General features: G+C 39.5%; 1 protein-coding gene across 1 annotated transcript in view; it reads right to left on the bottom strand.

The window, feature by feature from the left end:
• Positions 1-14,815, bottom strand: part of lama2 (laminin, alpha 2) — a 278,494-nt gene that overhangs the window by 125,472 nt on the left and 138,207 nt on the right. The gene's annotated exons all lie outside the window — the stretch shown is intronic.

Genomic DNA, 14,815 nt, shown 5'->3' on the forward strand with positions numbered 1-14,815 from the left:
TGTTTATGGTTGTATGGTCATTTTATTGAAAAGACAACATTTATAATTAAAAACAAAAAAATATCCGATTAAAGTGCATATTCAGAAATCAATAAAGCAATAACCACATTAATTGTTGCCACATGATTCAAGTTTATGATTATAATTAAAACATGAAAAATAATCACAGCAAAGTGTATATTACTGAAATAAGTAGAGCGATTAAGATTTGATTTAAATTATTAATATTTAAAACCCTAAAAATATTTTAGTATATTTTTTGAATAGCTTTCCACCCATCCATCCATCCATTATCTACCGCGTATCCGAGGTTGGGTCGAATATGTTTTTAATATGACTAAACAGTTTTACATTTTTAATTAGTCGTGAGATAAGACCAAGCCATATTGAAAAACACCCAAAAATGCAGAATAAAAGCTATTAAAATAGTAACTAAACATCTCACAATTATACCTAAATAAATCGTGTATTTTTATTTTCAATTAACTTAATATTTATTTTGGGGAAATGAAAAAAAGTGATACACAAAAGGAAAGATTACTAAATATTTTGAAAATAATTTGTAAAATAATACTTAAAAACGCTAAAAGAAAAACGACTAGAAGCTACTAAATATGATACTGTATCTCAAAATAAGAAATCACAAGACAAGACATGTTTATTTGCATAGCCCTTTACAGTAAGGTGTTCATTGGTGTGTATTATGTACATGGTTCATACAAATTTTTCATGAGCAAATTCAAGCACTTGATAAAGATGTTACAAGCTAAGTTTCCAACTTCTCCAGCACCAGAGAAAATCCGGTGTGAATCACGTATTTTGTAGGGCCAAAAACATATCTGCGATTTACAAATGTGATTTTTAATCCTGTGTGTGCATTTATCAGGATATATGATCTTTATATATTGAGTTAATTGGGAATACATTTGTTTTTAAGAAAAATCTCTACCCCTATAGGTGTTTGGTAAAATTACAGTAACATGTAGCTTACATGTTCAATTGCCGGAAGTTCTGCTCATCACGATGTACCAATGGAAAACACTACCTTGGATTTTTGCATAGGAATCTTCCATATTTGATACATATTCCTTGCAGCAATACACATTTCATAGTGCTTTGTTTGGGTGTAACATAAACCTCTCCTGTGTGACCCGTAAGGAGCGATGATGCTTCATAAGATGATGCAAAACAAACGAATGCCAGCTACTGTTAATCATGAGGGGGCAGAAATGTGATGGAAAAGTGAAACCATCAAAGAGCAGCGTCCGTGTCATTTTTAAGCAGACCTGTTGAGAACCATGACAACAATTTCAAGCATTTATAAGCACTTCACACACAATTCATGCACTTTTCAATCTTCGAAAACACAAAATTGAAATTTAAGTATTTTCAAATATTTCAAGAACCTGTACAAACTATGAATATGTGTTGTTGAAATAGGAGAAATAACAATTTCCAATTTATTTTAATTATTATATTTTTTAAAAGAAGAAAATAAAGACTTAAAATCAGAAATCAAATTATCGTCCCTTTTTTACCCTGGATGAAGCATGTCCAAACTCCAGCCTGGGGTCAAATTACAACCCGTGATCAAATTTTTACTGGCCCATGTTCTCTGCCATAATTGATAATCATGTAATAATATATAATAATAATAAAAAAATCATGATATGTGGCCTGCCAGTAATGTTGACCCCAATATAAAATACATTTGTTAAAAAATTGAAATAAAATAAAAATACCATTTAACCAGACAATGGCAGTAGCCCTTTGGCCACCTTGCCCTTGGCTTTCTGTGAGAATTTTAGCCCACCCAATTTCCAACATGGCGACTGTTAAAAAAAAAAAAAAAAGGAAGGTTGACTGTGTGGGCTGCCGCTTCCAGAAGAACAATTGGAAATCAGCGTATTCTTCAACCAAAATCCAAAACAACTGCGTCTGCCTAACTTGTCAAAGAATATAGTATCAAAAGACACTGCCAGATTACAAAAAGCTAACTGGAAACGGATGCTGTGAAAAGTTAAACAACTGAAAGCGGTTTTAATGGCACAGCAGTGCTTTTTTCCGAAAACCCGCGAGTTAAATGAAAATGCTACAAAGGCAACCTACAAAGGCAAGCTACAAGATTGCCAAGATTGTCTAAATTCAACCAAGAGTGAATTTATTAAAGATTATTCAAAGAACCAAAAGACCTAAAACATTATCAGCGTTCCAAATCTGGCACATTTCCTGAAAAAGTTGGACACCAATGTCTTAGATTGTTTTTCGATTTGAGGCAAAATGAGTAAAAACATAATTAAATGAGCAAAATTATTTGCCAGTTACACTTTTTTTTGCAGCGTACACTATTTTTTGCTTTTACACTCTATGACTTGGTTTACAATTCAAGTGCAGAGTGCTGCTCCATGCAAGTGATAGAACGTAAAAAAAGATGAGCCGAAATACGAAAAGACAGGTGATATTGATAGGACAAGGAGTGGGCTACAGAAGAATTGAGAGGAGAGGACAAGCGTCTTCAGACGGAGAATTGAGTTTGGAGAGGAGCGAAAAGGACAAAGAGTGGGAGAGTCAAGAGCGGCCAGATATTATTACCGCTGACCCTCCATGGTACTCAATCCGGCTTCTTTATTAGCTCTGTGTGCGAGTATGTGTGGAAGGAAGTTGACAACTAGCATAACCGCTACAACTTTACAGACGGTTGAAAAATAATGTCTACTTCACGCTAGAGGCCGACCGAATATTGGGTGGGCCGATTGTTGGCACAGATATTTTAAAATTTGACGGATATCGGTAGTGTCTTTTTTTTTAATACAACGATCCGATTATTAAGTCTCATGCAGCAGAGACTCTCTCCTCCCTTCCCCTCCTCCTCTGATCTCACTACCCATCCCGCGCCGTCTAATTAGATAAGCAACCAGGGGCAGAGCCACCAGAGCAAGAACCACATGAGAAAGTGGCAGCTCAGCTAATTCGTCCCGACATGCCGATGTCCGTAATGGAAAAACGTGTTGGCGATTAAAAGATAAATAAAAAAGAGTGTAGTTACCTTCTTTTAGACAGGTACTTTTAGGGAGACTGATATATTAGTTTTTATCATAACTTCAGCTGTTCTAAATTCTGTGGAACTTTCAAAGGAGTTAATTCATAGATACTTGATAAAACTTCCCAGCAAATTTTCAGCCGGCCCTGACAAAATTCCAAAATTTCTTGCTTAAAAAGCTAGCTGACTTTTTATGTGAACCATTATTTCACCTGTTCTCTAGATCTTTTGAGGATTCACAGCTGCCTGAGGACTGGCTTATTGCTATTGTCATACCGATTTTTAAAGGGGGGAGCACAACAAGTGCACCCAACTATAGACCAGTTAGCTTGACTAGCTGCGTCTGTAAAGTGCTTGAGAAAATTATCTCAGATGCCATATGGAAATTTATACAGGAGCACAATCTTTTTACGTTTAAACAACATGGGTTTAGGTCCGGACATTCTACCATGAATAACTTAATAGCTCATTTGAATAATATTACCAGTATGTTTTTTGTTCACAATATGGCTGGTCATGTTGTTTACTTAGACTTTTGCAAGGCTTTTGATAAAGTGTCTCATAACAAGCTTTTACAAAAACTGAAATGCTATGGTATTGGTGGAAAACTGCTTGAATGGATAACAGCATATTTGTCAAATCGTAAACAATGCGTAAAAATTGATGATGTTCTTTCAGCGTGGTCGGAAATTTGTAGTGGGGTACCGCAGGGCTCAGTACTAGGACCATTATTATTTCTGTTTTTGTGAACGACCTACCTGAGGCCATTCAAAGTAGTGACATCTCAATTTTTGCCGATGATGCTAAACTGTCGGCTTTCTTACCAAAAACCCAGGTGACAGGAACAATTGATTCTCTCCAAAATGACATTAAATCAGTTTTTCTTTGGTCCGAAAAGTGGCAACTGCAATTGTCATCTCATAAATGCTTAGCACAGTCGTTTTTACATGGTTCTGTTCCGCTGTATAACATTAATGATCATGATTTGCATGTTGTTACTGAACATAAGGATCTGGGTGTCACTCTTACTTCAAACTTAAAGTTTATCACCCATATCGCCAAAATTACCAACAAAGCCAATAACATAGCATCAAACATTTACAGAAACTTTTACAACAAGAACCCAGCATTCTTAGTTCGAATGTTTTGCGTTTATGTTAGACCCGGGTTAGAATATAACAGCGTTGTGTGGAACCCTTACTTACTCAAGGACATTAACCTACTGGAAGGAGTTCAACGACGGTATACGAAGCGGATACCTGGGATGCACAGCTTGTCATATCCGGAAAGACTACAAAGACTGAACTTGGACTTTTTGGAGCTCTGTAGAATTCGATTTGATTTAATTTTTGTGTTCAAAGTACTGCATGGAATGATCGATGTGCCTTTTGATCAATTTTTTGAGTTCTGTCGTGTTGATGGTTTACGTGGTCACAGATATAAGTTACGGGTGCCTAGACCTACCAGCAATTTGCATGGAAACTTTATTTCTTTCAGGATACCAAAAATTTGGAATTTTTTGCCTGACCTGGTTATTAGTGCAAATACGGTGCAAACCTTTAAGCAAAGGTTGGCAGAAACAGATCTGTCAAATTTCCTTAGGGGAGGGGGCGTAAGGTGACCATATTTGGCCATGCTCACTCTCAGCATTAGTTATTTTTTTTTGTGTCATGTTTTGATCAATGCATCCAACAATACCTTCAATAAACATTTCATTTCATTAGTTTATCAATAAAGTGTATGTGTGTTAGTGATTGAGAGAGAGCATAAATGCACGCTTAAACTAAAGTGGAAGTGATGAGCCCTTATCATAACATTAGTTCGTCAATCTGGCTCTAAAACAGCATTGCCCACACTTTTCAATTCACCGGCTCCGTAGAAATGTCAATGCACGTAAGTTCATTCAAGTAATGTTCGTTGTATTTTATTTATTTGGGCTATTGTAAAACGTTTCAGGGAGCTATTTAAGTTTTTACCTTTATACAGGTTGCTGCTAAGCCTACTTTTATTTCCTAAACTGTTAGTTTTTTGTTTAGGTGAAAGATTATTAATGTGAGTTGTATTCAAATTGTAATGTATTTACTGTAAAAAATACAAATAATACAAATAATCTGTATCGACCCTAAAAAACCCTCATTGGGCGATCACTACTTCACACCAATTGAAATAAACTGTCGTGGTTAAACTTTATAAAAGACGCTTCAGAAGCGTCACCGTTGCGAGTGGTGACCTTTTTAAAGAAGCTATCGCTTCTGCTCTCTCTCTATTTGCTCAATCAGGTGGGACGCCACAAAAAATTGTATTCTGACCTTTACGCTAAATAAAACCGTAATGGCCTGGAGCAAGTTAACAAGGACATTTGGCCAATTTATCTGTCACGGGATTCGCATGAAAAATAGTCTGCTAGGGCCGTGTTTGACAACAGCTAAAAACATCTTTTGATCACGCTCTTTTTGTATTGGATAAATGTCCCATTTTGCAGTGAACTGGGGATCACTTATGCTAACGCAATTAATTTCATATTTTTATTACGGATTACGGATGGTTTTTAATTGCGAATTGGGGAGCATCACTTTCATGCAAAGTCTTAATACAAAGCTAATCAAATTGCTACAATGGATCATTCTTGCTTTGTTAGTGTTAAAGAGGTTACCCGAGGGGAGTGAATGTTTTTTTCTCTTTTTATTGAGAAATGTTTGATGGATTTAAAAAAAAACAGTTCAAGTAATATTTTGAGTTAATAATTTAAAAATAAATTCTCACACAGTGAGTTGAAACTTGTAATCGATGTGTTTATATATACATATAAATATACATATATTGTCATGATCTCTTTCTCTCTCTACCGGTAACCAACATTAATCACCTCCCTGCTCTGTCACTGCACCCTTATCTGTTCCACCTGTCTGTTATCGTATACCACCATCTGTTCTGAATTTCCTGCCAATCAAGGTCTGAATTTAAAGCCCTGCCTTACAGCCTACCTTTGTCAGATTGTCTGCAAAGCCTACACCCCGGAACCTGTTTGTCTGCGCTTCTGACTCTGAACCTGGACCTGTTTGACCCTTTTGCCTTCTCTTCTGCCCCAGTCTTTCAGACTCGTGTTTTACCTAATCCAAGACCTGCCTCATCAACCTTGTTGTTCAGCTTCCTCTTCCATCTTTTAAGCCATCTTCCTTCAAGGTAGTCCCAAATCTCCACTTAAAGATTTCTCTTTACCTCAAGACCCTCTCTCCCGTTTCCCCCATACCTAAATAAACTTTCTTAACGTGACGCAATTGTGGTTGTTGTCTGTCTGATCCGTGACAGTACGATCTGACCCCCATGGACCCTGCGCACATCTCTCCCAGTATGGACCTAGACCCCACTGAACCAACCACTGCCATACAGCGCCTTGAAGAAACTGTGGGAGAGGTCCGATGGATGAACGGGGATCTCGCGTCTTTGTTGCGTCTTGGCCAGATTCAACAACAACAAATTCTGCGGCACCAACAAAAACTTGATGAGATTACACAGCTACTAACTCGCCTGACCCCAACCAGTCTGCCCGCCAGTCCAGCCACAGACAGTCTGCCCTCTGGTCCAGTTCCTGCCGCAGCTGATGCCCCGGAACCCAAGATAAGTAATCTAGAGTGATTCAAAGGTGACCCTACCCAGGTCCGGTCGTGGCGTTCCTGACACATTGCCGACTACAGTTCAACCTGCAGCCTCGGACTTTCTTCACTGAGGGGGGGAAGGTTGGTTATGCTATCACTCACTTGACAGGCCAAGCTCCACTCTGGGGAACCGCAGAGTTTTAACGGAAGGCCCCCTCATGTGAACATTTTGAACGATTCGCTAAGGAGATGGAGAAGGTATTTGACCTGGATTTGTCAACCACAGAGGCAGCCCAGGTACTGCTGACTATCCGGCAAGGCAGAAGGACCATAGCTGACTACTCCATTGACTTCCGGACCCTGGCAAGGTGAAGCTCATGGAACATGGAGGCATTGGTGCATGCGTTCCTCCATAGCCTGGTCGACTGCATTAAGGACAAGTTGATCTCCCATGAACAGCCTTCCACTCTGGGGAAGTTGAAGAGCAGGCTAAAGAGGCTCTCCGTAATCAGCCAGGTCCTAGTACTTGCCCTGATGATCGCCTCTTTGTCCCCGAAAACCTGAGGTCCGAGGTCATCCAGTGGGGACACGAATCCCGTTTTGCTTGTCATCCTGGCTCCACCTGTACTTCTCACCTGCTCGCTCAGCTGTTCTGGTGGCCCTTTTTCAGAAGGGAAGTACGGAAATTTGTACGAGCCTGTCCCACTTGCAACCAACATAAGTCGTCCAGCCAGCACCGTGCCAGATTGCTCCAGCATCTTCCCATACCTACACGCCCCTGGTCACACATTTCTCTCAACTTTGTCACTCGCCTGCCCCCTTGCAGTGGCAAGATGGGCATTCTCACCGTGGTCGACAGATTTAGCAAAATGGCCCAACTTATTCCCCTCCCTAGGCTCCCAACTGCGAAATAAACTGCACAAGTGATCCTGGAACATGTCATCCGAAACCACGGCCTTCCCAAGGGCGTTGATTCAGATCGGGGTCCACAATTCTGCTCGGTCTTTTGGAGTGAATACTGTAAGCTGCTTACACCTCACTCATCTGCTCGGCCATTGGTATGTCCCCTTTCCAATGTGTCTATGGGTATGTTGTTTCCTTTTACATGGGGACATTTGCAACATGATCAAACCGGAGTATCTAACTGATATTGATACAAAAACCTGGTATCAGTACTCGCCTAGCTGTAGTATTATTTATTTAATTGTATGTGATGAATGAAAATGTTTAATATTGTAAGATTTATTTTATGGTAAAAGAATAATTATTTATGTAAGATCTGAATACAGCAATGGCACAGCGGCTAAATGGTTAGTGCGCAGCCCCACCAAGCAGAGGTCCATGGTTCCATTCCAGCTACCCAGCCTCCACGTGTGGAGATTGCATGTTCTCCCCGTACCTGCATGGGTTTCCTCCTGGCACTCCAGTTTCCCGCCACATTCCAAAAACATGCATGTCAGGTTAAATATTCGTAATGTTCTTCTATGTACACTTTATATAGTGTCTTGGTTTTATTATGCTAGCAACTGTGTATTGTGCAGGGAATTGTGGTTCTTTACTGTGCACATGACAACAAACACTTGAATTTGAATTGAATTGAAATAATTGGCAGGTTTTAATTGCCCCCAGGTCTGAATGAGTGAGTTGTCTGTTCTTGTGTACCCTGCGACTGGCTGGCAACCAGTTCAGGATGTTCCCTGCCAACTTCTTGAAGATAGCGGCACAGATAGATGGAGGGATAAAGCAATTAAAACAAACAGCCTAAAAATATTACTGGCAGTTATATTTTTAGCCATGGGTGTGGCGGACAGCCGACCAGGGCAGCACGAAAAAAACAAAAAACAAAAAAAACAATAACTAATGTGCTCTGCAAAGCAGTTTTCATTTATCTAACAACTTATGACTTTATCCCTTGTCAAATGGGAGCCCCTGATTGCTGCAAAGGTGTGCAGAGAGACTGTGCGAGCATGGAAAGGTGAAGGGTAGGGACGGCGCAGGGGAAAGTTCACCTCTGACTGGCTCTCTCAAAATGAATAGCCGTGGGGTAGTGTGTTATAGCAGAGGGAGGATTCAATGTATTACTAAACATCAAATACCGTAAATTCCAGACTATAGAGCGCACCTGATTATAAGCCGCACCCACCACATTTCAAGAGGAAAAGCGATTTTGTACTTACACAAGCCGCACCTGTATATAAGCCGCATGCGCCCACATTAAAAAAATGCAACACGAAATTAACCCAGACCCGACTTTAAGTCTCGTGATTGTAACTGAATATCCTTCATTTAAGTACACAGTCCAAAAATCACAGCCGACTAAATGTACGTAAAATTATACCGGTACTTAAGGTTTGATGCAGACCGGCAGAGTCCGGTTCCCGTTGAAAGTAATCCAAAGAAAAAAGGGTATATTTCCAAATATAAGGGTGGTAAAAATATATATCCACTATTGTCCGCCGTGTCCACAAACACTGACCTTTACCGGTCCCCATCTCCCGTCAGTCCGTGTTTGTTACGCCCCTTCTTTTTAATTCGCCGGTCCAAAACATATCAGGATAAGTGTCCAAAATAAATACAAATAAATACATTACAAAAATATAGAGTTGCAAATACATATTATACATGGTTACACATATTTACAAAAAAAGACGGTACACCAAGAGAGTTTTCAAAGCTTTAATAATAATAATATAACTTTCATCCCAAACGGTGCCTGTGACAGGTAGCAACACGCTAGCAACACGCTAACAACATGCTCGCAACACAGTAAACGGGTCTGTTAAAAAAATATACCGTACTTGTAAAAATCACGGTAAACCGTCCTCATCTTCCACCTTAAAACTGAAGCCATCAAAGTCGTCTTCCTCAGTGTCGGAAAGAGACAGTGTCATATAGACGTCGTCCCACGCTCCCGCAGCCTCACTCGTGCTGTCACTATTGCTGGTGTGCCCTCCTCTCCGTCACAGCTTTTCGGAACCCGTTGGTGATGGTGGATTCTTTTATGCTGCCCCACGCTGTCAGGATCCACTGGCAGACTTGCGAAAAAGTTGCCTTTCGCATGCGGCCAGTTTTAGTGAAAGATTTCTCGCCGCTAGTCAAGCCAAGAAGTTGCAGTCTTCCTCGGCGCATATATTCCACCGGTCTAAATCTTACCTTTTGTACTCGAGCGCCGCTGGCGGCCGTTAGAAGAATTACATAAATTGGCCGCATCACTGAATAAGCCGCAGGGTTGAAAGTTTGAGGAAAAAGTAGAGGCTTATAGTCCGGAATTTACGGTAATTAGTTGGTGGCTTCTGTCTTCCAAGTCACACTCATTATTCATAACTTTGAAAATACAGGACTCTCGTTTTTCTAAACTGTGTGAAATGGAGGTGGCATTGCTTGTAATCAGCTTTAATCACGAAATAGGGGAGCAGATTGGTTGTGACGATGTTATCGATGATTTTGCATCAAGGAAAGCCAGAAAGGTCAGGGTTGAGTTTGTTTTCTTTTCATTATTCAACTATATTTTATTTAGTGTGTTTTCAAGTGTGTGTGATTGTGTGATTTGATGTATAAGAATATAAGTCAATTGTATTATTTCATATTATTCTTCTCGTCACAATTTTTGATAAATATTTGCCATTTTTATCTATGTAGTGTATTTTGTATTGTTTGATAAATATTTGCTATTATATATTTAAGAATGAAAAATAATATAGGTTTTAAGGCTTTGTATTTTCAATAACAAAAAGCAAACTTAAAATAATGCTACAGACAGGCTAGAGCCGGTACTGAAATTAGCTTAATTTCAAATAATTTCCTACCTTTCCCCCTCCTCTCATTGCTTTCTATAATTCCCATTGATTCACATTGCCAACATTGAACTAAAAAGTGCAAGTAGTTTCAGTTCCAGAATATTTTAATTCCAGGTTCCACAGATCTGATCTTGAACATGCTTAGTGCCAAAGAAGGCTATAGACGTCAATTCTCAATTTGGGCTGACATCGAATCGATTACAAGTTTGCTTCATGCCTGTGGCTCATGGTGTGTATAAAAAGACTAAATGGCCGACTTGGGGTCATGCAGACTATGCAGACTGACAGACTAGAGGGGGCAACATAGCAACTGACAGGGCATAAACCGTCTTGTACTTTCTGTGGACATATTATGACTAAGTTCTTTGCATGGAAGGCCAAAAGAAAATCATTAAAAAACTTTAAAACAGATTACCCGGATGTTGTCAACATTATCTAGACTGCAATCAGCTCTCACATGTGCCAATTTGTAATCCACATTCCAAATTCAACGTGAATATTTGAACTTTAAGTGTTTTTCCCTGAGGCAAATGTAATCCATCATGCCTGAGGCTATATTTACTCGCCATGTGTCATCAAGCCACATTGCAGCAAGTAGACTTTCAATAGAACTTTTCACTAATCAGAAAGAAAGAGGTGAATTCAATAGCTAGGACGCAATAGTGAATTAATCAGAATAAACCCGTATAGTATTATGAGACAACAATCTCGACAGCAGCTCGACATGATGAACAAATGCAGCTCTTGGCTAAAACCTCGTGTTTAAGGATGTCTTGCAAATAAGGCTTTGACGCAATAAAGCTGACAAAGGACTGTCAGGAAGGCTTATAGAAGCTGTCCGTTGAGAAGAAACTTAGCTTCAAAGACTGGCCAACATAAAAAGACGGCGAGGGAAAACCTGACGGGCTATTATGGGATAAGTGAGGATTTTCTTATAGTCATTGATTGACTGCCATTGATGAGAGCAACAAATACTGGAGAGAAGAAACAGACAATATAAAATCGAAGGCCACACGATTACCTTATCAATTAGCTCATGGCTTCCAATAGTGGATCAGCTAACTTGCCAGGTAACTCTTGCAGCTAAATTCTGTCATTTTGCAGCTGCTCTAAGTCAGTAATCCTCGTCTCAATGACAAAAAACACTTCTGACACATATTGTTGCCACTAAAGAAAGACAAAAAGTAGCTAAATGCAATATACTGGGCAAGAAACAAAGACAGACAAAACACGCTAACCGCGAGACTAGCAATGAATGAAAGGCACCTGTACCGCTACAATGACATGTTTGAACTAGGCACTCTTAAAAACTGTCATGATTGCCGATTCAGAGCCCCTGCAACTGCTTAATTGCAGCCAACAGCCCTGAGACCTGATTGGTTGATTAACTCCTTTTAAACCCCCGGCTTTCAAGAGATCCCTGTCAGATTGTTATGTGAACCGATGCTCCCATCTAGGCAAGCTCATACTTTCAGACATTTTTCCTGCCCTGTTTTTCTCTGCCTGATCCTTGTTGCCAACCTGTTTCTGGACCTGACTCTGCCCCATTTTGCCTTACCGTTATCTGACCCGTTTTAACCCGCGACCAGCCTGACTCCTGTTGCCGATCTTATTTCCGTACTTGACACTGCCCTTGCTCTCCAGTCCCGGCTAACGACTTTTTTCCTGCCTGTCTTCGACCCTCATCGCTCGACACGGAAGTGCCACTTCCGCGTCTCCTGCTACCCTTGTCCGTCAACCATCGGATCGTGGAAGCAAGCCCTACTCTCCCTCATTATTAATAAAAACTGAGAAAACAAGCACTATTAGGTCCTGTGTCTGTTTCTGGTCCGTGACAAAAACAAAATTACTACGAAGCAATCACTTTCGAAAAAAAGAACTAATTAGACCATCAAATCGGTTAGTGTGTCCAGTCTTGAAAATTATCAGTGATGATTATAAAGGATTTTTGACATCTCCTTTCAATGTACAACATTGAAACTCCTTAGTACTCAATAATACTGATAAAAAGTGCAGATACAATTAATTACTTATGATAAATACATTGTGTCCAAAGATAACACCTTTTTATCCAAATCTAGCACATTAGCGTAAAAGGACAGTAAGTATTATTCAGTGCCTCCTAGTGGTGAAATATAACTCCATTCATTAAAAAGAATGATTAAAATTAAAAAGAAAAAATACATGAACCAGGGGCGATTTTCGGTTCAGAGCTGTGGGTGTGCTGAGCACCCAGAGTGTCTGGCTGGTTATTATTTTTTTTTCAATTTTGCCTTAAGTGATTTAAGATCATTCATCATTGTTCAGGATTAAAATTATTCTTATTTAGGGGTGCTTGGTAGCCTAGATGGTAGGGCGCCCGCTCCGAGACTGGGAGGTCGCTGGTTCAAGCCTCGGCCGAGTCAGACCTAAGACTTACAACATTGGTACTCATTGCCTCCCTGCTTGGCGCTCGGCATTAAGGGTTGGAATTGGGGGGTTTGGCTGCCTAATGACTCCCAACACAGCAGTTGGGTCTAAAATGGATGCGCCCTGTTTGGCTGCGACTGCATCGGCTTGCTACAGTTTAATTGTACGGGTCAGGTGTATCGACATTTCGTTCTGTGTGCATGGTTACAAAGAATGACAATAAAAGTAAATTCTATTCTATTGAGCAAAAAAAAATGGTTAGTTACGCCCATGACATGACCTCAATCATATAACCAAGCGTTTTTTTAAATTCATGTAAGTCGCAAAGTTAATATCAATTTTAAATAATGTTAAGAGCTGACATATTTATCCACCATCTTGCTGCTATTGGTACCCAAAAAACTTCAAAAAGGCTGGGTTAAAAATAGAAAATTAATAAAAAGGAAAATAGTACATTTTGGTTAGTTTGTATTCTTCCTTATGGTTTTCGGTTGTATTGCACCAAGGGTCTTTAAAGTGGTGCACCAGGTCGTCCCTTTAGAACACCTGAGTAGCATGCAGACAGGTTCAGAAAATAGCTTACCAGTGATGAGTCATTGTGTTTTTGCAGGAAATTTGGATTCTTACTGGGATGCTGTTTAGGAGTGGAATGATGCTTTTTTTTTTTTTAGATTAACTTCTAATAATTACAACCTGGTAATAACACAGTAACCAAATAGTGATAACATAAGTAGTTATTTTAGAAATGCATATCAACTGGTAGCCCTTTGGGCCAATCAGTAAAAAAGCGGTCTTAGCTTAAAAAAGGTGACCCCTGCAATACATCAAACAGTGACATTTAGAGGACATGAAATAGTCACTGACCCTTTAAAATGATATGGAATGAATTGTGATTTCCTTTCCTCGGACTTAGTTAAAACATGTTTTAAGTACATTCAAAGTCAATTTTACAATTTCTCTAAAACCATTAAATAATTAATCCAGTGTGAATCATGTATTTTGCAGAATCAAAAATACATCTGCAATTTACAGATGCTATTTTTAATCTTGCATGTGCATATGATTTTTAGCTCTTGAGTAAATAGCAAATGTATTTGTATTCAAGACAAATCTTCTTCCTACTGTATATACGTGTTGGGTAAAATTAATTATAGGTAGCTTACATTTTTAATTGCAATTTACCACTGGGAAAAGCTAACATAATTTTTTGCATGGCCCATAATAAATGTACATGATTGATATGTAATCCTTGCACTAATATACATTTCATAGTTCCCAGTTTAACTGTAGCATGCACGTGTCCTCTTGGATGCGACCCGATGACGCTTCATAGGACAATTCCATACAAAGTAATGTGCGCTCCTATTAACCATAAGGCAAGAAGAAATGAAATGCCAGAGCAAAGCCACCACAGACCAGTGTTTGTATCATTTTTAAGCAAACTTGTTAAGAAACAAGGCAACAATTTTAAGCATTTACAAGCACCTCACCCAAAATTAAAGCATTTTACCATCCTTAAAAGCATAACATTAAAATGCAAGCATTTTCAAGGATTTCAAGCATTTTCTATAGCCAGAACTAGAGGTAAGATCAAGCCTAAAAAAAAATCCGCCTGACCCGGCCAGAGTCACGGGTATATAAACCCGAACCCGCCCAAACCCGACGGATTATCTTGATTTGATGAACGAGCCCGAAATAAACCGAAAGCTTTCATTTGCCGCCAAAGTAAACACAAAGCTTTACTCTAGCTGTGCCTACTTAAGCGCCGAACTGTGTGTTTCGCCTGAAATACCCAGCATTGGGTTCACTCGGGGCCAATTGCCTCAAATCAAGTGTGCACTTCAAGTGCGGCACCTAAAGAAATGGTTTGGCGGTGAAGTGCGCATCTCGGCGACATGCAGCGAACCAAAATTAAGAAAATTGGTACAGAAAAAAAAGTCAAATTCTGCAGATTACAAGCTGCAGATAGTGGA

Source organism: Urocampus carinirostris, chromosome 20 (assembly GCF_059441175.1).
Source record: "Urocampus carinirostris isolate Australia breed hairy pipefish chromosome 20, RoL_Ucar_1.0, whole genome shotgun sequence".
Taxonomy (NCBI): Eukaryota; Metazoa; Chordata; class Actinopteri; order Syngnathiformes; family Syngnathidae; genus Urocampus; species Urocampus carinirostris.